The sequence below is a fragment of the Canis aureus genome, chromosome 4 (genome assembly GCF_053574225.1).
Source record: "Canis aureus isolate CA01 chromosome 4, VMU_Caureus_v.1.0, whole genome shotgun sequence".
NCBI lineage: Eukaryota > Metazoa > Chordata > Mammalia > Carnivora > Canidae > Canis > Canis aureus.
In genome coordinates this window covers 81,557,359-81,583,075 of record NC_135614.1, presented here as the reverse complement: position 1 = coordinate 81,583,075, position 25,717 = coordinate 81,557,359, and the positions used below count along the sequence as shown (strand labels likewise).

Sequence of the window (25,717 nt, the reverse complement as noted above, 5' to 3'; positions counted from 1 at the left end):
TCATTACACTTCTCCCAATCTGAATATGAAAAGTATGGGAACAAATATATGGGTCAAGTGGACCTACACCACATAATCATAATTGTTAAAGGAGTCTTACGTATAACTATGGCACTTGGACTCTGTGAAGGTTAATTTTACACTTCAACCTGGCCGGGCCATGGTACAGCCAAACATTATTTTAGGTGTTTCTGTGAGAGTGTTTCTGAATGAAATTAACATTTATATTGATGGATTTTGAGTAAAACAGATTGTTCTCTAATGTCAGTGGGCTTCATCCAATCACTTGAAGGCATTATAAATAAAATGACTAACCCTCCCCTGAGGAAGAGAAGGTTCTTTAGCAGACAACCTTTGGATTGGAACATCAGCCTTTCTGGGTTTCCAGTTTGCTGGACCACACAACACATTTTGTATGTGCCAGCTTCTGTAACTGTTAGCCAGTTCCTTATAATAAGTCGGCTTCTGTATTTATACACCTCCTGTTTGTTTTGTTTCTCTGAAGAACTCTAATGCTCACCTCCAGTAAAAGAGAATACTCCTTCTTTTTAAGGATCTGCAGAATACTCACAAACAACAAAGGAAACCTGGTATCCTTTAGTCCGCAAATTTAATAGTATTGAGAAAAATGGCAGAATTCAAAGATTTCTCTCATCATAACATTTACATGAAGGATAGGATAGGAAGGCGCCATCTTTGCAAAAGTTGTTGGAAACACACTCTAGAGAAGTAGTAGTGTCCCTTGAATTGATAAAGAAAATCTTAACACTTTCCAGTAACAAAGAAAGTTGGGCTTGAACAGTATGTGGAAAGTAGACAATGACCTAGAATGATAATGTAAGGGGATTTAGCAAGGGCCAGGCCACAAAGATCATACTGGAAAAAAATAAATTACTCCAAGATGAATCATTATCATGGGGATTTTTTAATTATTTGATAGGAAGATTCCCTTGATTTTTTTTTAATTGTAGATAGTATTTGTAGAGTTAAAGTAAGAAATGGAGCAGAGAGACCAGTAATTCAGTCATAACATTTGGTGACTTGGTTCAGTTAGAAACAGTGGATAAGCAGAGAAGTGAAAACATTGAACTTGTTTTGCAGGTAAGATCAAGCAAGTTTACTAACTGAACAGCTGTAGAGTTAAAAGATAAATCAAGAATGATAGAGACAAGTGCTTAGGACCTTGCTTTGCAGTATAAGTGATGAGGTAATTATAATGTGCTATGTGAGCATTTGGAAAGGACAGATAACCAGGACTTGGAAGGCCAGTTAATACGTCCTGCAGAAAGGGGCATCTGAGCTAAACCTAAAAGGCTCATGACTGGGCATCAGTTATTCCAGCCAACAAATAGGATATGTAAACATCCAGTGACTAACAGAGAGAAAATATTGACTACACTGCATTAAATTGAATCAGTTGAAAGGCTGATGAAGTTATCAGTTGCCAAGTTACAAAGAACCATATGACACATATTAAGGAGTCTAGACATTATTTAGAAGGTAATAACTCTTAAAAGTTATTAAACTTAGGAGTGACATGATCAGATCTGCTTTTCAAAAGACCACAGCAGGTGCTCTTTAAGTAGAAGATTACAGAAAAACATTACCAGAGAAGAAAAAAAAAAAAATAGCTAGCCATCTGTTTCAGGAAACTAAGTATAATAATGGTGGTCCAAACTTGGGTGAAAAATAGAAGTCAGAGAGAACACTGTGGGAGAAATTACATGATTTAGCTGTTAGCACATAGTAAGATCCTTATCAGGTAGATAATTCATTTGAGGCATTTATTTGAATAACAAAAAAAGTCACGGGCTTGCTTTAAAAAATGCCAGCACAATTGCAAACCACAGAAAGTAGAACAAATAAGATGATTATACTGTTGGTAAATCTTGGATTAAATGGCAAGCATATAGATGCTTGGTATACTATCTTTCCATTTTTGTCTGTGCTTTTAAATTTCTATTTAATTAATAGAAATACGGAAAACACTCCCAAAACTATAAATGTATAGGAAAAAAAAAAAGGTGAGGCTATTCATGTCATGTATTGGTAGTAATAGGAGCAGTATGTAGAGGGAATGATTTTTTCTGCCATGTAATGACAGCACAGTTATGGGGGTTTCTCTGCACACCCCATAATAGAATGTGCTAGCTTTCAAAGGGAGCATGGCCTGAAGTCGGCCTGAAGTCAGCCTGGAGGCAGGAAGGAAAGTTGCTTGTCCATACAGCTGCCATGACTCTGTTGCCTGTAGTGTGGGGGGGGCTCCTCAGAGGAAGAAATCTAGGAGGAATTGAGAGTGAGCAAATTTTCCAACCACAATTACAACAACTTTCAGTTTGTTAGGTTCAGACTTAATAAAACTTCCTGATAATTGTCTATTCTTGAAGAAATCAAGGACTAGGGAAAATGTGTGCTTATTAATCAGACGGTTGCTATATATCTCAGTAACATCCTACAATTAAGTAAATAGGGACATCCTATATAAACTAAGTTATCGGTTTCTGACACTGTTTAAAGTGATTATACTTTAGAGCTTGCTTACTTATATTATTGGATATAATAAAGAAAAGCATTTCTATGCAGTCTTAATTTCTAAAGAGTTAACATAGTTTCTTTTCACTGTAACCAAGCACAGGAGGGAAGATTGGTGGAATATAGCTGGTCAAAAATACAGTGCTTTGGAAATGTTTCTTAAAAAAAAATATGTACACAACTCTATTGTATTTTAAAGAACAAATGGGAAGATTAGAAGACATTTATGAAAATTATGTTTATTTTGTTTGTATATCTATGCATTAACATTATATACTTCTTCCCTTATGTTTTATAAAGATAGATTTAATCATATTCATAAAATGTAACTGATGAGTAGGAATCCAAATACAGTTTATAGTTCTTTAGAATAAGACCTTAAAATTATAATATGCAATATTTTAATAAAGATAGCAAAAACATAGCAATTTTTATTCTTTTTCTGTATTTTTCTGAAAACAAATTACAAAATTAGAAAAATCTTCCATATTATAAATGATACAACTATAAAGAATAAAGCTTAATAATAGCTATCAAATAACTGAAATTCAGATGAAATTAGAATAAAGCCAAGTGAAATGGTCCTGAAAAGAAAAAAAAAAAAAAAAAAAAAGCAAGCAAACACCAATGATGCTCTTTGGTTCAAAGATGTGGTTGGGACATGGCAAGGAGGAGGAACTCTTCTAGTTTGACCCATTACCACATCATGGGCAAGATAAACCAAGAAAAATGGCCTGGAAGTGAGATCATGGAAGAAAAGAGATCAGTTTCCATGGCCTCTGTAATTATTTCTGCAACTTGGTTGAAGAATAATAAATGTACTCTACATCACCAAAGAGAGCACTCTGACTACAGTTTGTCATCATGATGATCTCCTACCTGGAGCATATGCTCATCCCAAAAGGAGTTCTTGAAGTGCAGAGAGACATATGGCTCCAATGAAGGAATAGCTGAATGATGAGAGATAATCTATTCTAAAAAATAAACCAAAATTAAACCTGCCAGCTACCTTGTCTCTTACCTGCGAGGCCACTGCCTCAAACACAGATATTTTCCTTGAGTGAGTAGAGGTGTAGACAAATATGTACCCATTCTAATATTGCTACTAAGCAAAAAGTATATTCATGCATAGATATTATAAAGAAAATGGAATAAACTACAAAAATTTTAAAAAGTGCTAGATGAATATATAACAGGAAGAATGTTTTCATGACTGAAAAAAATTTCAAGCACAAAATTATAACTCGTTATGAAGAAAATAAAATAATTTACAAATATCTAAGTAAGATATGTAAGAAACAATAAATAATAAAGAAAAGAAGTTAAAATGCACTGAAAAGATTCAAAAAAGAAATGGAAGATATGCCTATTTTAGTTATTTAACAAAACCACATGTTCTAGAAAGAAAGAACAGACTTGGCTAAAAATAAATTCATGGCCATAAAATGTTTCAGAATTTGGTGTAAAATGAAAAAGGAACAAAATGGAAAATTATTAGAAAATAACTGTATTCAGATAAATGGGCATTCCACATGAGGAGAACTGGTATTCTTGAAAAATAAAATAGCATTACATAATATATGAAAATAGTTTAAGATGTAATTTTAAAATGCTTTCTTGAAGTAAATGAATATAAGAGGTGCAATTATATTTTCTAAATATGGAAACACTTAAATGAGTTAGGGAAATATAAGTTAAAAGGTTAAATGTTAAATTAAGGAAAATAACAAACTTAAAAAACTAAGGAGATAGTATTTTTTTTCACAGAAGAAGCAAATCTCTAAAAAGATAGAATGCATTCTAGAAGACCGTATGTCCCTGTAGCAACATTTAAATTCAGAAAATAAGGATTGTAATGGCATTTGAAAAAAATAACTCTTCAAGAAATATTGTATAGTATGGTGTTCTTTTGTGATTAAGGAGCAAAGAAAATAAATTACTTTAATTCCTTTTATGAAGTGAGGATAACGATGTTATAAAAATCAAAGTGAAACATTTTTTCTGGATTAGAGACAATCTACTTCAGATTAACTCTCTAAATTATTAAATTATTAATTTTATAAATAAATGAGAAAAATATGAAGTATTTAACCCACATCCCTTGGTAAAGTGTATGCTTATTTTATGTAGTTAGTAATAATAATAATAATTTTGTGATATGGTATTATGGGCTGAATTTTGTACCCCTAAAAATTCAGACATTGAACTCATAATCATTATTAATTTCAGAACAGAGGTAATTAAGGTTATTTGTAGTCATTACAATGGGCCCTAATCCATTATGACTGGTGTCCTGAAATTCCTGAAATTATCTTGTTTGTTGACATCACACATTTCTTTATGCAGTATACTACACACATACTGGCATATGTAAATATTGTGAATTGAATTTTGAGGGTAGTATAGGGAAGTATACACCTATCAGGCAACCTTCTGAAAAAGGTTTTCTGTGGCTTCTTGAAATGATGACAAATTTCAGGATCTTGGAATAACTGAGGAAAAATCCATGACAACACACTCAGCTCTGGAAGCACAGCTATTATGGGTAAATATTCCAGAGTAAGGAGTGCTATCTTATTCATACAATTGTGTTTTGTTTTACATTAGAATTTCTAAACCAAATCTCAATTACTTGTCTTTCCAGGCTGACTAATGCTTTTCAATTTCTTCTTGATATTCAGACAGATGGGATCAGTTATATTTCTATTCAGTTATATTATATTATAATATATGTGCTCCTAAAGGTCATCCTACTATGCACAGTTGTGCACAGTGAAAAATCGGGTGGGGGCCAAACCATCAGAAACATTTTCAGTGACACATGCAAAATTGAGTGTAATGTAATAAAAATGATAGCACAGATTTATACATGTTAACAGTTAAATGCTTAAATATGATAGATACGGCATTTCACCTTGAGAAAGCCCTTAAATTTTTTAAGTACCAGAGAGTTGTGTCTTTCTAGTTGTTATGAAAAGGTGGTAGTAGGGTTACCTGAAATCGGAAGGAAATTGTAATGTCTGATGCCCATGGGCAGGGCTTATTGCACATACAATGAACTGTGGTAAGTGGTAGATGTTTGTGTGTGTCTGTGTCTGTGCATGCTTGTATGTGTGTGTGCTTTTATATTCCTAAAAGGCTCAGTTCTGCTGGGTGCATTTTTATTTGATCACCAAGTGGTTCTTGGATATGAAATCACACACACACAAATTTGAAATTAGCCTTGTGCTCAAAATATTCCCTAGTATATCAATACTGTTAGAGCAAATTCCTGTTTGAAGAAAGCACGGTGGTAGAATGAACCGTGTATAGAAAATCGTTCATTTTTAAACATTAAATAATCTAATGTGTGTGAAAAATGTATTTATGGGAAAATCTCTTTGAAAACAAGATGATAAAAAGATGGTATCTATTTAGGTTAGGATGAGACAATATAAAAATAAAAGGAAGCAGTTCATATAAACCTGCCTATTCACTCAAACTGTTCCTCTTTATCTTTGACTTCTTGTTTCACTTTAAAGAATCAAAGTTTGTCAGTTTTACACTATCAAGTTAATTTATATAGGGGAAAAAAGGCATACTAATGGAGAACATCCATTTTTCAAGAAAAGAAATTGAGCCTTTATCTTCCAATAAATAGATACATTTTTATATGTATTAGTTAATGTAAAATGATTTATTTATTTTTTTCTTTTTAAACACTTTTGGTGGATACTGATCGATACTTGTGTCCATTGGGTTGCCTAGGTGGCTCAGTTGGTTAACTGTCTGGCATCGACTCAGGTCTTGGTCTCAGAGTCCTGGAACTGAGCCCTGTGTTGGGCTCTGCACTCAGCAGGGAGTCTGCTTCTCCCTCTCCCTCTGCCCTTCCTCCCTGCTCATGCTTTCTCTCTCAAATAAATAAAATATTAAAAAAAAGGAAAAATATTTGTGTCTATCATACTAAGTTAGATGTCTTGGTATTGTGTAGCATAATTAGCAATAGTAGCTCTTTGTAGCAAATACTCCTCAGTCTTGGTAAAGAAATCTCAACAAAACTTTATTTTTGCTTCACACCCCTTTTCAAGGCAAGTTGAATCACTGTCCTTTTTGGTACTCCTCCAGTTAGTGTATTTAAATTCTCTAAAATTAGATAGGTAATTGTGACCTCTTCCATCTTATGGTACACAGTTCTTATAGTCATTGAAAAATGGGGAAAGGGAGGGTGGTGGTGGTACAATGGTTAATGAGGGTATCCTGGTCCCATGGCCTGGAAGTTCTGTACATCTCTTCCACCCTCATCTCATTAGCTAGGATTCACTCAGTCAAAGGAGTTTAATCTAACCAAAATGGGAATGAGAAATACCATCTTCTCTGACACCTAGTCACTATCACAAGCCCCTAGAGAATTTTGTTACAGTTTATTTTGTGTGTTCAACCTTTCGTTTGATACAAAGAGCTGGATCTTCCTAAAGAGAAGAATCGTAATTTTTTTTTGACAGCAATACCAAGAATAGTAACACTGATTTATTCATTCTTAATGGAATAGTCTTTGTAGCATACAGATGTTCTTCCTGTACTGATCTATAGAATGTGGAAACAAAACTTTCACTTTATTTCAAAATAATAACTAATAATTAAGACCAGGGAGTAAGATACTTTTTGCCATTATTTGTTTATAAAAATTAATATATACATGTACCAATAATTTCATTCATAATGAACAGGAATGGTAGTACACTATAATGCTTCTCATTCATATGGTTTAGTACTATCAAATGGTAGTTTAATATATTATCAAATAATAGTTCAATAACTAGTGGTGTTGAACATGAGTGGGAAAAAGATCCCTGGGTAGACGCTAGCCAAAGAAGTAATGAGCAGGAATGGGAGTAGAGGAGGATAGATCTCAGTGTAAGCAAGTGATGATGTACTGGCTTGTCAAGTGAACTACTTTGGGGTGTTTCTGATCTCTTTCACAAATAATGTTGTTGGCCTCTATGCCATTAACATTATTATTTAATCATACTTCTGCATTTTAAGTCCAGAGCCTATATGACATAAGTTTTAAATTTTTATTTACTCAGCAATCTGTCCTTACTACGTGCCAAGCACTGTTCTGAGACTTTTACAATTCATTTTCCTAACTAATTCTCATAAAATCCCATTTTATGTTGTGATAACCACACTACCACCCCCACCATCACCACCCCCACCATCATCATCAACGTCATCATCTCTATTTTATAGATGAGGGAAATAGTACCAGTTTGTATTTTCAGAAGTTAAACCCAGAAAGTTGATTCCAGAATTTGTCATCCTAACTATTCTACTATGTTGCTGTTTTCAGAAGTCTCTAGGCTATCAATCCTCAGACCATTTTTAGCTTTGGAATACTAAATTATTTAATCCAATTTATAGACTTCCAATTCATAAGTTATAACTTTTGTTCAATTAACTACTCCATTTCTATTTTTTAGAAATTAAAAAAAATTGACTTTGTATTAAGCTACCCTTGTATAGATGAACTAGAACCTACTTAGTTAATTGTGTTTATTTTTCCATACAATATGTAATTACTATATTTTAGTTATGTTAAAATACAGTATATTGTATATTATAGTGTATTGTACATTATTGTATATTATAGTGTATTATATATTATAGTATATTGAATATTATAGTATATAATATATATTGTAATATGTAGTATACATTATATAATATACACTATTGTATATTATATAGTGTATTATTATATATTATAGTGTATTAGCGAATTACTTAATTTTTAATTTGATTATTTAATTTGTGAATAAATGCTCATTAAAAAAAGAATAGAATATTCTCCTCTTGATACTAACCTTAGTATATTTTAAGAAAAATTCTTTGCTGGTTTCTTAAAAATTAAAAAAAATGCATATTTCAGTCATTTTTTGGATTTACAAAGTCATAAATAAGAACAAATAAGTAAGTAGAAATAAAATATTGGAAATTTTAATAAAGTCCATTTATACTGTCATTGATTTCTAGTTTCAAAGAAAGTAGCTATCTAGTATTAATACATATAATAACAGTATATATGTATATGCCACTTAAAATATGCTGATCTGTTTTAAGAACTTCCATATACTAACTCATTTAATTATTACAAAAATCCTGTGAAATTGATGCCATAATAATCACTATTTTTTCAAATAAAAAAACATAGAAGATTAGATGGGAGAAATAAGTTGTCTGAATTTACAAAGCTTGAAACTATTTCCTCAGGAAAAATTATAATCTTGGGTTTTTATTTATCAGTATTTATATTTTGGTCAAAATTTACTATTGCTTCCAGGATTTCTAATTTTTCCAGAGTTGCTTGAAGTATTATATTAGAATTATTTTTTGTTTCCAATATCTATGTGTTTTTTCTCCTTTCCTGTATTTTTCATTTAATCAGACTTCTAAACGTTTCATTAAAAAAAAAAAGTTTTATCAATTTTACTGGTGCTTATTACAAAGAAAAATTATGGCTCATGTATACAATTTACAAAGACACTTTGAAATTTAGAGATATCAGGATGCCTGGGGGGCTCAGTGGTTGAATGTCTGCCTTCAGCTCAGTGCGTGATCCTAGAGTCCCGGGATCAATTCCCACATTGGGCAACGAGCATGGAGCCTGCTTCTCCCTCTGCCTGTGACTCTGCCTTTCTCTCTCTCTCTCTCTCTCTCTGTTTCTCATGAATAAATAAATAAAATCTTAAAAAAAGTAGAGATATCTATGCACCAAATAGCATACATATTCTTAATATAATAAGGACAATAGGACATGTAAGAAAATTTAACCTAGTATATGCTAATTTTTAAAACATTTTCTAAATTCAAGGGAAATGAAGTGATAAAAAAAAGCATGAATAATCTAAACAGGTAAAAATCATATATATATATATATATATATATATGCATTAAAAGCTGTAATTTTCATTAAAAAATAAACATTTTTGGCAAATAGCAATGGAAACTCATGGAGATTTTCCGTATACTAAAAAGGAAAACAGAGCAATTTACTAAGTCTATTAAATTAGAAAAAAAAAATATGAACAGCATTTTATGACTACTTTGGGTTAAAAACCAAAACACACACAAGACAAAACAACACAAAAACTCTTATCAAATACATCTTGGACAGGGGCACCTGGGTGGCTCCTTTGGTTATGTGTCTCCTTTGGCTCAGGTCATGATCTCAGGGCCCTGGGATCGAGCCCCACATGGGGCTCTCTTCTCAGTGGGGAGCCTGCTTCTCCCTCTTCTGCCTGCCACTCTGTCTGCTTATGATTTCTTTCTCTCTCTGTCAAGTAAATAAATAAAATCTTAAAAAAAAAATCTTGGGCAAAACAAATTATAGAATTTTTTGAAATAATCATATTGAAAATATCATATATTAATGTATGTGTGAAAAAGATAACTCAGTACCCAGGAATATACTTAAAGCTTTAAACACTTAAAGTCAATACCAATATTATATGTATTAATTATTTTATGTACATTATATTTATATATTACATTTACATTATGTATATATGAAAAAAGTTAAGTGAAGAACAACAATGTAGACAGAAAGAAAAGAAAGAAACGATAAATACATTTTAAGCAGATATCAATGAATTAGAACACAGTAGAAAGAGATTTCAGGGGGAAAAACCCAGTATTTAAAAACAACTTAAAAAAACCTATGAGCTCATCTAGTCACGAAAAAGAAAGCACACATATTCAAAATAAGATAAAACAAGGAGAAAATAACCACTAAAAGAGGTACAATTAATCATAAATAATGTGATTAATTGGTGCCACCACATTTTAAAATAAATTTGGAAGTCTGAAGTATACATTTTAGAAAATATTTTATCAGAATTCACAGTAGTGGAGGTATAGTCTAATGGATCTATTACCCTATGAAAAACAAAGTTTTTAAAAAATAACTCCCCAAAAAGAGCAGCCTAGAATATTTTAGATCATTCATCTCAGTTTGTTAATGGCAAAAAATCCCACTACATTTACACCATTTTTGAGAGTAGTTAATGAAGGAATCCATATAAATAAATGCCAGTTGGAATTAAAACAGCAACCAATGTCACATATTAATATAGACATAGAATGCCCATATTACTCTCAAACACAATAAACTGCATTTAAAATTATCACACATAATCAAGAATGTATATTCCATGATTTAAAAGATTAGTAACTATTAGATTATTAGAAAACCTATTAACATAAATATTCAGATGAATTAGTAGAAGAATAGAAATTGCATAGTCTATCTCAAAGATGTGGAAATGTTAATTTAATCTGTGCCTCATAACATAACCAGACTTAACTAAAAAATGAAATATTTGAATGTAAAAAATTTAAACCAAAATTACTAGATGAAATTTTTTCTATGATTAAAAAATAAAGCTACAAAATAAAAGGTTAACGAATAAGAAGCTTAGAAAAAGTATGTACAGCTTATATTACCGAAAAAGAGAGGGAGAAAGACATATCCTCTTGAATATATAGAAGACTCCTCTAAACCACTTTGATTATATGATTCAGGGATCTGCTTGCCATCAACATCTCTCATCTCAAAGTGTTGTCTCTAGAGTTGCCACTAGGGGAGACAAAGAGATGAGCCGTTCACACTGACAGTAGTAAGCTCGCTGACACAGGAGGTGACTATGTAGACTTAGCTTGCTGCCTTGGCATCTAGCGGCCTGCAGGGGTGCTTTAAAGGGACACCGGCCTCCTCTTGCCAGCAGGTACCCAAAGAACAGCCTGAAGAAGCACTAGCTAATGTAATTTTCTCACGTGACTACAGCAGACCTGTGATAAACAGTCTCCTCCACCTCCCAGCACCTTCTCCACGTGCACTTCTTAGGTAGGACCCCCTGAAGCTTATGAAAACCCACTCTTTTTGGTTTGAACTGACTTATCTAGCCTAGCGTGGGAACCTCAAAGCACTCCACCTTGGGTCCTAATCGGATCACATGCCCCCAGTTGTGGGCCTTTATGCCTGCACCCTGACTTCACCTGCCCCTGTGGTTCCTCCACGTGTGCCATTTACTGTCTCTGAGACTCTGTGAGTCAGAAAATTATTATTTCAGTTTCTCTTGTGTTTTTTGTTGAGTTGAGGCTCACCATCCTGCACAGTGTGTTTCACTTACAAATTTTAATTTAATAAAATCATACAGTGACACAGATCTCCTAACCCTAGAGTTCGTTAGAAGAATGACAAATAAATGAGAAATTATTGAATCATTTTGAAAATCTAATGAAATATTATTTCACACAGGTATTATCAATTGATATTAAATCCAATATGTTTGATGAGGAATTCAACAATTTTCTCAAGGGAGAAAAAATTACACCTTTCTAATAAATTTGTTAGGACACAAATAATGGAACAAAAATATTAGTTTTTCTGTGAGCAGCATATGCATAATATCACATGAGATGTATTGCCAAAAATGTTTCACTTGGATTTAAGAATGCTGGCAAGAAAAAAAAAAAAAATGCTGGCAGATACAAATTTTGCTTAGTAGGTAATAGAGGTGAGAGAAGAGTAGCTAAATGACTCCATGAGTACAGATTGTAAAAGTTCTGGAACATGGTAAATTACACCAGATCAAGTATCTGCAAAGAAATGTATTTTTCTAAATTAAAAGAGACTCAAAAGACACAATGACAAGATGAAATGTTGTTCTGAATAGGATCTTTGTTTAGATACATCTATTACAAAGGAAAGTTCTCAGTATATTAGATAAATTAAAACACAAATAATAATATTAAGTAATTATTAATATTTTGTTAAATATTCCCTTTACATTCATATATTCTTATTTTAACACATTGAATATTTTCATTACAAATTATTTTATATCTAAACATTAGAAGTTACTTACCTGAATATCTCATAAAAATGTTTCTATTATTTTTTGATGCTAATTTTATATCATAATCTCAACAATTATACAAAATATGACAGTAACAAGTTACTCAATTCAAAGTATATAGTTTGTCAAGATAATTTTCTTTTTCCCTAAGTATATCTATTTAAAATGTTACAGAGTTTGGAGAATGTAAATGTAACCTCTTCATGACACTGGCTAAAGAATGAATGATTAAATTAGGAATTCATATTGATGTTTCATAAATTATGTCACATAAATATATAAAATATGTGTATAGGGATCCTTGGGTGGCGCAGCGGTTTGGCGCCTGCCTTTGGCCCAGGGCGCGATCCTGGAGACCCGGGATCGAATCCCACGTCGGGCTCCCGGTGCATGGAGCCTGCTTCTCCCTCTGCCTGTGTCTCTGCCTCTCTCTCTCTCTCTGTGACTATCATAAATAAATAAAAATTAAAAAAAAAAAAAACATTTAAAAAAAAATAAAATAAAAATAAAATAAAATAAAATATGTGTATATATTCAAGCAAGCATACTATTCAGGGATATTGAAAATTAATGGATTATTTATTATATCATTTTTTCAAAGTGAGTACATCTGATAATCACGTAGTGATTAAAGAGTTTTCTTTAGTTTGTGCATATATGTGTTATTCAGATAATACAAAGGAAAACACTTTATGTACTAAAAGACAATCAGGATTATTCTGTTCAGCAGAAAATATTCTGTTTCATACACAAAAAACCTCATCAACAATCTGTTTTCTTGTACCTTTGAGAATTTTGATTTCCTTTTTCAGTATTAAATTGGATTGCTTTATGAATATAAAATGATAGTGAACAGTTCTTTTAAAAGGACAGTCTAAGGAAACTCGGTGACTTATCTCATTCTAATTCAAATTTTAATCTGGGAAATCATGTCTTCATGAAATTCTGTTTAATATTTTTTTTTCCTCTCCAGTTTTTTTTTCAAAAAAAGGATGACCCCTTCAGGAATAAAAAATAATTTAAATATGGTTAAACTTTATTGTTTGATGATATCATATAAATGTTTTTATTTATTTTTTTATATATATTTTTTATAAATGTTTTTAAATGTTCACAATAATCACCATTTTATGCAGATATATTCTATCTTCACTAGCACTTTACAAGTGTATCCTTCATGAATAGTATAGACATTTTACTACATACAAGTGTTGCTGTTACTAATAGCAAGCAATGTAAAAATACACTAGACCTAGGAAAAATGCCTGCTTAACAATTCCTTAAAGTCAAAGCCTACCAGCTTAATTTGCACATGTTTTGAATATACCAAGAGAAATGACATACAAATATTTAGTATAACATTCTGTACTAAATGTTTTAAGTGTATTATTGCTTAATATCTTAACAGTGGTTATGCATTATTGTCCTTCCTTTGTAAATGATACAGGTGAGGCAAAGAAACTTTCCCAAAGACATATTGTAGCAAGCCAAAGGATATGAGACTAACCCTGTAATTTCCAGGGTGCAATGTACAGTAGAGTGGAGTACTGAAAGTTGCACTGTACTCAAAAGGATATTTTCTTAGATTTTTTTTTATCTGAGTAACTGACAAGACAAATATTGAAAGAGAACTAAAAAAAATATTTACTAGCTTTTATCTGTTGCTAATTTTTACATAATACTGTATAGAATATTTATATTTTAGATATATTCAGTTGAAGGTAGTACTGCGTTAAAAAACACATTTTGGCTTAATAAATATTGTATAGTATTTGTTTCTTCCATCATGTCAATAAGGGGAAAATCAACTAAGAAAAATAATGAAATATAGACTTATATAAATGTTTTGATTATTTCATTCTATGGCCGTCTTTTCTCATTATAAAGTTTATCTTAAGTGAAAAGTGTGTAATTTCCACTTTAAAAAATCATGTACATAAACAAACAGGTTGAAAGTTTTAATAGAATACAAGATGTTGATTAAGTTAAGCAACTTTTTCAAAGTCAAACATGGTAGATTATACATATCATTTTATTAGCTTTTACTTTTTATTTGGCATATCAGTTCCAGAATGATTGTTCACAAGCACTTATAATTTTATTAATTTTAATATTTCACTTTCATGCTAAGTACAAGTTAATTTCTAGAAATCATAGACTGTTTTAATAAGTGTCACATAAATATAGATTTTATTGAATTATAATTCTGTTTTATAAATCCTAAATCTGTTTCCAGAAGCCTAATTGCATTTTCTTTGTCTTCAAGAACTTCTACGATTATTATACTTCTTATGAAATGGATCACTACTATTCAGTCTTCATTTATGTTGATTTTAAATGTATTTATGTGTGTGTAAGTATATGTACATAAACATATACATAAACATCGGTTTCTTTGCTTCTAGCTGTGTATATGTTAATATGCTCTTAATTCTTTTTTTCTCCTTTTCCGTGGCTTGTCTTATTTCTACACATTCAGTTCTTTCCCAGAAAGTTACCATTTTAACAATGTGAAAATATTTTCCTAACATTAAATAGATCTTAGAGGCGGGAGAAAAATGGAGATGGTTGGTAAATGTCAGGAGAATTTGGCATTCACAGGTAGCTATGAAGGTAATTCTGTATGAAATATTAAATAAAGGAGATATACTCAATATTATATATTGAAAGAAGAAACATGTAAAGCCCACATGGAAATAAAATACTATCAGTATAATAAAAAAGGGACAAAAGTCTCTAGGAATAAAACAATTATGTGTAATAAGAGGTATGCAAAGCATTTTCAAGAACTCTTATCTTAAAATAAAAGCAAGTGGAATAACTTTAGTGTCTCTCAAAACTATTTTCTTCAAATCAATATTTTGAAGTGAAAGAGATGAGAAGTTTAGCCTCTACTGTAGCAACATTTTTAAAGTGTAGAAAGAAAATACGTGTGTATGTAAGCCTCACTTTTATGATAAGTGTTATTTCTGTTTAATAATATTTATGATTCTTAATTTTTCCTAGAAATGGGATTTTTGTACATGTATCTTAATCTGCTTAGAGGAACACAACAATCTTGGAAAATCTGGTCAGTATGTAAACATAACAGTTTGTATTTTTCTGTTCATATCTTCTTGGAAGTGTATAAACACCAGTGGTTAGTAAGTGTAGAAAAATTAGTGAGGAAGCAAAAATTGTCAGAAGTTACCTTCTAAATCTCATTTGCCTAAGCACCTTTTATCCTGTTACTATGCTTGATTTGAAGATCAGTAATAAAACCAGTTAAGTGTTTTGGGATTGAGTAAGGACAGTTTAGTTTCTAATTTTTGAACTCTTCTTAGCATATGAGATGGTTGACCATTCTTCCCTTGAAAAGCTTTCCATCATTTCTCTGTTTTTCTCCTTCTTTTTTTAGTTACCGAGTCTTATTCTTGTATGATAGCTGCTGTCTTTTGATCTATCCCTGAATTCCAGAGGTTTTAGGCAGTGCTGTCCATTAAAACATTTTGTAGTGATGGAAATGTTCTATAATCTGTGCTATCTAATGGGGTAGCCGGTAGTCACATGTGGATATTGAGCTCCTAAAATGTGACTAGTTCATCTAAGGAAGTAATTTTTTAATTTTATTGTTCTTAATTAATTAAGAAAATAACCACAGATGACTAGTGACTACTGTAATGGACAACATGAGTTTAGAGGTAATAACTTGTCATTCCTATCTTTTCAAATAACACACATTCCCAGGTCATTTAATTTATTCCCATTGCTTATTAAATACTTATTTTTCTATTAATTAATTTCCAAACTATATCTTCAGGTAAGATTTTGCCACAATTTTATTTTTTGACACTGCAAGATCCCTCCCCCACATCTTCTCATTCAAAAATGTCTATTACATCTCCAAAATCTTTTTTTTAAAGATTGTATGTATGTATGTATGTATGTATGTATGTATTTATTTATTTATTTATTTGACCTTAGAGAAAGAGTACACACGAACTGGGGAGAGAGGCAAGGCGGGGAATAAGCAGACTCCCAGCTGAGCAGGGAGCCCAAATGTGGGGCTCTATCCCAAGACCCTTGGTGCTTAACTGACTGAACCAGGTACCCCTCCAAATTTTTTTTAAGTTACTCCAGCTCTTTCCTTTATTGTCATTACTTCATTCAATTTGTAACAATCTATTATCTAAATGAGAGTAATGGCATTCAAATAAACCTTCCTGATCATAGACTTGTTTTTATAAAATCCATCTCAATGATGTGAGAATTAGCCGTTTATTTTACAAATACGTTCACCTGATTCTTATACCTGAAACACCTCACTCACTCTTTATTGCCATTAGAATATAACTTCTTGATATGTATTAATTTGTTTTTTTTTTCTTTTTCACCCTAGAATTCAGTCATGTCATTAAATGCCATCTGATACACTCAGAGTGAAATTCTTTCAGTTACTAATGCATGGCATACCATGGACTCTCACACAGGATCACAGCATGATTTGGAGGGCTCGGCGCAAAATGAAAGAGTGTGGTAGCCTTCTTCAAAAGCCAGTGAACAATGCCCACTGATCGTATTAACATATAAACATTTTTCTTTTCTTCTAAGGCCTCTCTCTCAATCCATCATGATGTTTTTCATTTGCTATTTAAAATCAAATTGCCTCACCCATGGGCATCTCCCTTTCTTATGATTCCACCTTCCTGTACACAGAGAAATAACCAAGAGATTGGAAACTCTATGCCAGGACACATACCTGGGTTGGTGATGGGTGACAGGCCGACTTCCACCAAGCAACTCTGGGAATGTCTGTGTCACTGTTATTCCATGGCAGAGATGGCTGCTATCAGCATGCTGTGCACCTTGGCTGCAGGGGATTGTCCCCTTGCCAATCCCGATCCTTCCTGCATGAAAGCCCTGGCCCCCACCACAATCTAAGTGTGGAGAATTCACTGGTTCAAGGCTGTGAAAGGGAAGCTAATTGAGGTGTCTTGGACTCTGGATAGGGAAGTAGCATTGGGAGCCCACATCAAATGTTAACACTGTCTCAGCAAACTTCTCTTAAAACACAATTCAAATACCAAATTATTAAACATTTTAGAATGATAATGCTAGATCACTAATAACCAATTGTAGGGACCTTTTAAGAACATGTCCCTGAAGCCATCCTTGCTTTCTTGAGTTTCCAACTACCTGGAATACTTATCCTCTTCCTTCCTATAAACTCCAATACTTTTTGTAAAATTTGCTCTAGCCATACTTTTATTTTTTTCAAATATACAGGTTAATTAATCTATGGTATATTTTTCAGCTAGCCTTTTCAAAGCCTCTCTGCATCTCTGAAGCACCTTGTGGCATTGACGTAGTAATGATATAGGTTCTGGGATCAGAATAAGCTGTCTGGGTTCAAATCACAGTACCCAGATTACTGACCTTGTGATGTTTTATAAACTACTCAGTTTTTTAGTGACTCAATTCTGCACCTGCAAAATTTGAATCATAATTGGATATCATCAGATACATTATTATGACCTTAATTAGAATATTATATAGTAATGCTTAGGGCTAAAACAGGACTGGCTGGAGTAACTGCTCACCGTATATAGACTAGCACTAACAATAATGAGGGTGATGATTTCCTTTACTGACGTAACTTTTAACTTTGAATTGCAGTGTTCTATGCATGTGTCTTTTTCCTTTGGAAACGAGAACTAAAAGTAAAGACAGGACTGTTTTTTCCTTATTATATATCAAACACATAGCATGTAGTATATATATTTAACAAATATTTCTGTTAAATATTTGTTAGATAAGTAAATGCATGCATAAATGAATGAGAATTTTCAGGGGACTTACAGGTGTGACTGATTAAATTGTTTAGTAATTTGCATACTTAGTCCTTTATATTTCTAATAAAGCATTTAATTTTCCTGTCAGAGAGAGAATAAACTATTAGATAATCATTTGTTGTGTACTCATCACACACACATACACACAGACACTTACACAAACACGATTATTGTTTGGAGGTTAAATGACCGCCTCATATTTGATGATTTACTGGAAGACCACACGTGATTCTATATAATAGTAAGTTATACTCATGGCCAAGGTTTATAAAAGCAACAGATATTGAGCAAAAGCAGCAGAAAACAAATGCACATTGAATGGAGTCCAGAAAGAAGGCGCAGGCTTCCCACTTCCTCACCTAAGGCTACACAGAACATTCTTTCTAGAAGCATACTACAGGCATATGTGTGGAATGTCTCTGCTTAGAGAAACTCACTGAAGTCTAAGAATCTGGGGATTAATTCAGGGCAGATCACATAGACACATGGTGTTATACTCTCAGCCATAGCAACAGAAAGTCAGGACCCCCAACAACCAAACAAAGTAGGCATCATCAATCTTGAGGTTTGTACAAAGCAAGCCTGAGAAACTGGTACAGCACGGTATATTGTTCCAGTTAAATAACGAAATCATCAATCACTAGCATTAAGAACTTCCTAAAGGCCACGTTCCCAGAAGTTGGCCAAGGGCCAATCATGATTCCAGGTTCTCTTGGAGATATGCAAGGAGTGAGCAATCATACCTACTATATTATTTTTTTCCTAACATGTAAAGAAATAATTGTTAGTATAACAGCAAAAGGCTTAATATAGAAAGCTTGGATTTTTTTTTGAAAGTTTGGAAATTATATAAGGATTTTACATTTGAAAATATCCTAATCACAAAACCTAAGAGGTGGTTAGCACTTTCAATGTTATTTTTACAGGTATGTATTGCTAGGTACAGTTTAGTCATATTATCAGTTTTAAAGGCCATGTTTTATTAATATATGAGTATGTCTTCAGATTACTGACAGAATCATAATTTTCATTTTAATTTCTATATTCGATTTAAAATAATGTGATGATTGCTTAACTTCTTATGTTCAAATTATTATTTTTTAGTTTTATAAAGGCTACTGTATTTATGAATTTTTTTTCTATTTGTGGTCATTTCTATAGTATATCTTCAGAGAATAGAAGATCATTGGTAAACCTTCACACAAATCTGATAAAGTCTGACTTAGACTTTGGGTTCCTGGTCTGGCTTACAAGAACTTGGAAGTCCTCACTCTTTCCTAATAATGCTAATGAGTAAAACTTTGGTCACAAGATCAGCAGTAATACTGCTTTTTTTTAGAAATGTAAATTCTTGGGTCTCACCCCAGAACAAATAGGCAGACACTCTGGGGTGGAGCCCAGCAATTTGTATTTTAATAAACCATCCTGGTGATTCCAGTATAGGCCAAACCAAGCAGTTTGGGCAACTTCAGGTCCTCAAATGAACAACCAATTCTTAGAAAAGAAATGAATAGGAAAATCTAAAATAAATACTTTTTTTTTTAAATTATGGATTTCCAGATGAAGTATAAAAAGGAGAGAGATGGGAGTTGGTTCATATGAAGTTATGTGAAGGTATTAGGATCAGTGTTTAGGGCAGTTCCTTTTAGCACCTTGATTAGGTAGATACCTAGCTATCTAGCTAGATAGGTATGTAGGTTGGTATGGAGGAAAAGAGAGCAGGACAAGTAGTTTACTGGCTTCTTGTAAGTAAAATACCAAGAGCTAGCTATATTTCAGGGCTCAAACTGCATCTGTAGAAACCATTGCTCTAGAGAACTGGAATTCAAAAAGACTGCTGTGAGTTCTATGTCCATTTTTTTTTTTTTTAAGATTGTATCTATTTATTTGAGAGAGACAAAAATAGAGCACTAGCAGGGGGAGGGGCAGAGGAAGAAGGAAAGCAGAGTCTCTGATGAGCAGAGAGTCTGATGTGGGGCTCGATGTGGGGCTTGATCCCCCCTGGGATCATGACCTGAGCTGAAGGCAGATGCTTAACCAACTGAGCCACCAGGTGCCCCACTTATATGTCCATTCTGGTATTGGCTATAGCTGACCATTTGACTGACTGCCTTACCAGAGTGATGTGTTCTGGGAGATAAGATAGCCATGGGGAGATAATGAGCAAAATGCAGTGCTACAGATAGTTGTTTTATAGGAATTGAGCAAATACATTTGTCCTTTTGGAAATTTTTGAGGTAAACTAGCATATGAGACAAATAGACTTAGTCCTAATTCATTCTTGGCACAAAAAGTTAACTGGGTTTAGTCCCAGAAGCTTAAACAATAATTTGGAAGCAGTCTGACTCAGCAGCTTTTATAAACTTCTTTAGGTGCTGGGACAGGATTCTGAACTATTGGAGAGAATTCAAGTAAGATAAAGACTAAATAGTGTCCATTCAAATTAGTGACAAAAAACCATTGGTGACCTTGGCAACAAAGCTACAATGGATTGACAGCAAGAAAGCCAGATGGCAGTGCATTGAGAAGTGTGAATGATAAATGAGGGAACAGAGACAGGGAGAACAAAATGCTTTTAAAACATTACATCGTAAAGCAAAGTTAATGAAAATAGCAGTTTTCTCAACCTACAGAAAATATAACAGTTATTATCACTATGTTGTAGAATTACAAGTAACTATAATTTTGTTCATATTTTTCATACATTCTAAATTAGCTACATTGAACATGTATTATTTCATAGTCAGAAAAAAAGAAACATACATTTAAAAATAAACAGACTAAAACCCTGAAATGCTATAAGACAAAAATACATCAAACTCACAATCCAATTTCCGGCACAGTACCAAATAAGGTGAACATCTGGATCTCCTGAAGCAAATGGAGAGTTGTGTGCTTGGCCCTGTGGCTGCACAGAAGTTCCGGTAAATTCACAGAAGAGTTCAGGTTTATACCCTGGAGCTGTTATGGTAAACTGTACATCTAATTGACAGCTTTTCTGCTGAAAACATCAATAATCATTCATTGTGGGCTCTAGATTCTAAGCAAGACTCTGAGGGCTCATTTCAGCAAGTTATAGCTTTGCAGGTCACCTTCACAGATTTATATAAGGATCTTACAGTGGAAAGGACAAAGTAGAAGGGTGTTTAGGGACATGTTCTTACTCCCTGAAAACCTGAGCTAAAGCTCTGCCTTAAAATACATACACACACACACACACACACCCCTAAAAAAAAAACAAAACTTTCTATCATTTTCCATTTGTTCTTAGCTAACATTTACTTAGTCAACCACCTACGGAGCCATTGGTTGTTTAGTTTTCCACTGCCTAAGAGTGTAACACAATGACAAAATCTCAGAGAGCAAATTATTGATATAAAGATATCTTGATGGATCTTTAAATTATTTTTGCTGTTGTTTCTCTAGTGAATATAGTTTGAAGGGTTACCTTTATTGCCAGAGGCTGGCACATATTTGAGGAACTTAGTCCCTTTATTGGGAATATCTAGACCTGCATTGTCCAGGAGTGAAAGCCACCATCTACCTGAGACTGTTTAAAGTTGAACTAGATATAAATAAAGAAAATTAAGTTATCCAGCCAGTCTAAATACATTCCATGTACTCCGTAGCTGGATGTGGCTGGTGGCCACCATGTATTTCCATCATCGTAGACCGTATCCTTGCATAAAACAAGGATAGAAACCTTCTTGAAATTAACATAAACTGAGTAGGAATGATCACGTTTGTGTTAAAAAAAAAAAAATGGCTGTGGCAGAGACCCTACTAGGGTTCCTCAGACCATCAATATTCATTTATTAACTGATTTCCAATAATCAAGACTCCATTTCTCATCCTCCCTTGAAGTTGAACATACCAAGTGATTAAATTTAAGGTGAACATACCAAGTGATTAAATTTCAACAACTGCAGATAAACAGTAGTGCTTTTTATTGGCTTGGAGGAAGCTTCTGAAGGAGAAAGCTGGCACTTGGGCTGTTACTACTGCTGCCTTATCAACCCGGGATAGAGTAACTGAAAAAGAAATAGAGCTGTATCATGTTTAACCACTGTATTTTAAGTCTTTATAAGTCAGACCCAAACCATATAATAAGGAATTTTGTGTGGTTGTACACATGGGTTTCCATGATGGTCATTAAAGTATATATTGCTAGGACCTGGATCTTCCTGGCAAGTGACTGTAAGAGATGGATAGCAGGTAACTTCTTTTTATCTCCAGAGAGTTGTACAGATACAGCCAGTTACCAATTCACATTTTTTGTTGTTGTTGATTAAATAAAAAATGCTATGGTTAATGAGAAAACAAGTACATCTAACTTTATAAACCCAATTTCTTACAGCTTTATCTAGCCATATGTGCACTTATGCCTAATGATATGTAAAAACAAAAGTACTACCCTTTCTATTTTTTTTTAATTTAAAAAAATTTTTTTTAATTTATTTATGATAGTCACACATTGAGAGAGAGAGAGGCAGAGACACAGGCAGAGGGAGAAGCAGGCTCCATTCACCGGGAGCCCAACGTGGGACTCGATCTTGGGTCTCCAAGATCGTGCCCCGGGCCAAAGGCAGGCGCTAAACCACTGTGCCACCCAGGGATCCCCCATACTACCCTTTTTAAACCATTCAGTTTTTCCATATAAAAAGGAACAGAATTCCCTTTGCATTTTTATCTTCACTTTTTTCCTGATATGATTTGAAAATGGTACTTAAAGGTGGAGCCAGCCCCCTTACAGTTATGAAAAGAAATTGTATGTTAAGAAGAGCAGAGAGGGAGGCAATGTTATTTTTTGAACAGCTGTAGGTCACAAACTGTTGAACACAGTGAGAGAAATCAAGTTTTATTTGGTTAAACCACTCTAGTGAGATCTGATGTATGTAAATAAGTAAAATGCTAAAGGATCCGAGGGTTCTGTAGAAAAAGCTCTCGATATGACAAGGGCTCAGACCCTTAATATAGGGCCATCTAAGGCTCTATTTCTAGGATGATACATGAAGAGGGCAGGGACTCGTGAAGAAGCAGGGGTACGCCAAGCCTGTAATGACATTTCTGGTTTCTGCTTACTCATTAGTAACTGAAATGGTATTATCTGTTCTTCCATGTGGTTATAGTCAAACTCTTAGCCAGATATCTTCAATGGACGATCTATTTCTGTGCTTCAGAGAATTCATTTAATCTCCTTGACCAGATCATGATTTAACATTTTGCTTACTTGTGTACTTGAGCACCTCTAGAAGATTTCACCAGACATTGAATGTACCAGAATTTTCTTCTGTTTCAAATCAAAACCCTTTTATCCATGAAGCTCTGTAATAGACGTATCTGAAACAGGCTTGTATAATTTATCTGCTGGTTAAAGTTTAACTCCCTCTGCTGAAGAGAAATAGAAACTTATATGGCATCCTGAAATGACACAGAGAAGTGTCTGGGAATATAGAAAATCTGCTGTGTCATTAAAACCAAGGCTGATTATTCTAACATATGAAATAAATACATAAATATATTTGACATTATTTATATTTATAAAATTATCCTACGAATTTACTTCTATACTCTAAAATGCATATATTATACTAACAGTTTGTATATTATTTAAATTTTGCCTGTCACTTCCATAGATTTAAACAATTACTCAATATCATTTATCTATTTTAAGTACCTTTTGATAGGTGCTAAAAACACGCCCCACCCTCCAAAATTAACTTCAGCCTCACTTTCTATAGGTTACCCAGATATGCAACAGATTTGTTTTTAAAGATTTTATTTATTTATCATGAGAGACACAGAGAGAGAGGCAGAGACACAGGCAGAGGGAGAAGCAGGCTCCCCACAGGGAGCCCAATGTGGGACTCGATCCCCTGACCTGGGATCACGACCTGAGCCTAAGGCAGATGCTCAACCACTGAGCCACCCAGGCATCCCAGCAACAGACTTTTCAACCAGGTTTATCAAAATATTAATAATTTAATAAATTTGTGAGAATTTAATTTAGAGGAATAATATTTAGTCATAAAAAGCATAGCTCTAACCCAAAATATTTTATTCCAGTTTAATGTACAGACAGTCATTGTATATTCAGGACATTGCTATAGCTGCTCTATTTAAAATAATGGTTCTAGGATCCTGCTACAGTAATCTTTGCTGAGAGTTATAAAAGGTAAAACAAAAACAAACCCAACCTAATTGTTTATAGGTATCAGAAACAATTAGCATACCAGGAAATTCCAGGAATAAATAAAAACATGATGATGATTTGGACCCTGCATTCGAAATAATTTTTTTTTTCCAGGGAACTTTCTGATTCTTATTATGGCATAGAGACCAAACTAAATTGGTCACCAAAACATATGGCAGAGTCTTTAGACTAGGTAAATAAAACGTAGAATACACAGATACCGAAAAGCCAGTACACGAAGACACAAGTTTCTGAAGAACATAAAGCTACAGATAGGTAAGATTTTATCCTGCTTGCAATTTCCCCTTGATAAAATCATTTACACTAAGCAATACAGCCCTTGGAAAGTTGTGAAAGCTAAGGTAGTGCATGTTGCTTAAAGGATAAATGCTAAGCTTCATGTGCCTTGGGCAATAAAAATGTGGGCTCACGGATTTCTAAGAAGCCTAGAAAACAATCTAGTCATTGGAATACTTTTGAGACTCTTTATGTCTTAGGCCCTTAGGATGCAATTCAGTAATTTGGGCCAATCTGGTAACGTATCACCCTCCTCTGGTTTTCATGTCTCCCTATAAACTTATCTCAAATCATTATAATTGGAAGATAACACCATCCAGAGAGTCCGTACTTACTCATTCACAATTTGTGTAGTCAAAAATTTATCAAATGTGATATGAAACACTACCAATGAACATACATCTCAGGAAAAGACAGCAGATAGCAGAATACCATAAATAGATTCTCAAGATATGTTATTAAATCCAGATTGAAAAGTAAATACAAATTATATTTTCAAGAAAGGAAATGCAAAAGTAGATAATTTCACCAGAGCATGGAGTCAATTTTTTAAAAGCTAATAGAACAATATCCAAAATACTGTAATGTAATATAGATTGTAAAGTGTGGCCTAAACTGCAAATAAGACCTTGGAGAAAAGAGAATAAATCAGGAAATATGTAATAGAAAATATAAAGATGCAAGCACATAGGGTGGGGCAAAAAGGGAAACATAACAGAGATTAAAAGATATGTCAAAACAGTGAAATATTCTTAGCATGTGATAACTGGATTCCCAGGAGGAGAGGAGAGAGGAATAGAAAGAGTCTGAGAAACAGTGAAAACTAAACCAAATGAAAAAACAACCTTCTGAAATATATCACTCTATGTTTTCCTGATTCTCCACAAACTCATGGAGTTTAAATATAAAAACTGCATCAAGAAAAATTGTTTTTCTAAAGGTTTTTGCAACAAATTACCACAAACTTA

The 25,717-nt window shown here is 33.2% G+C and overlaps 1 long non-coding RNA gene across 1 annotated transcript in view; it reads left to right on the top strand.

Moving 5' to 3' along the window:
* LOC144313059 (uncharacterized) overlaps positions 1-17,017 on the top strand; it is a 54,048-nt gene extending 37,031 nt beyond the window's left edge. Inside the window, exons 4-5 of the long non-coding RNA XR_013378758.1 lie at positions 16,392-16,514; positions 16,807-17,017. This is a non-coding gene — a long non-coding RNA (uncharacterized LOC144313059). The remainder of the gene's footprint in view (positions 1-16,391; positions 16,515-16,806) is intronic.
* Positions 17,018-25,717: the final 8,700 nt, after the last annotated feature.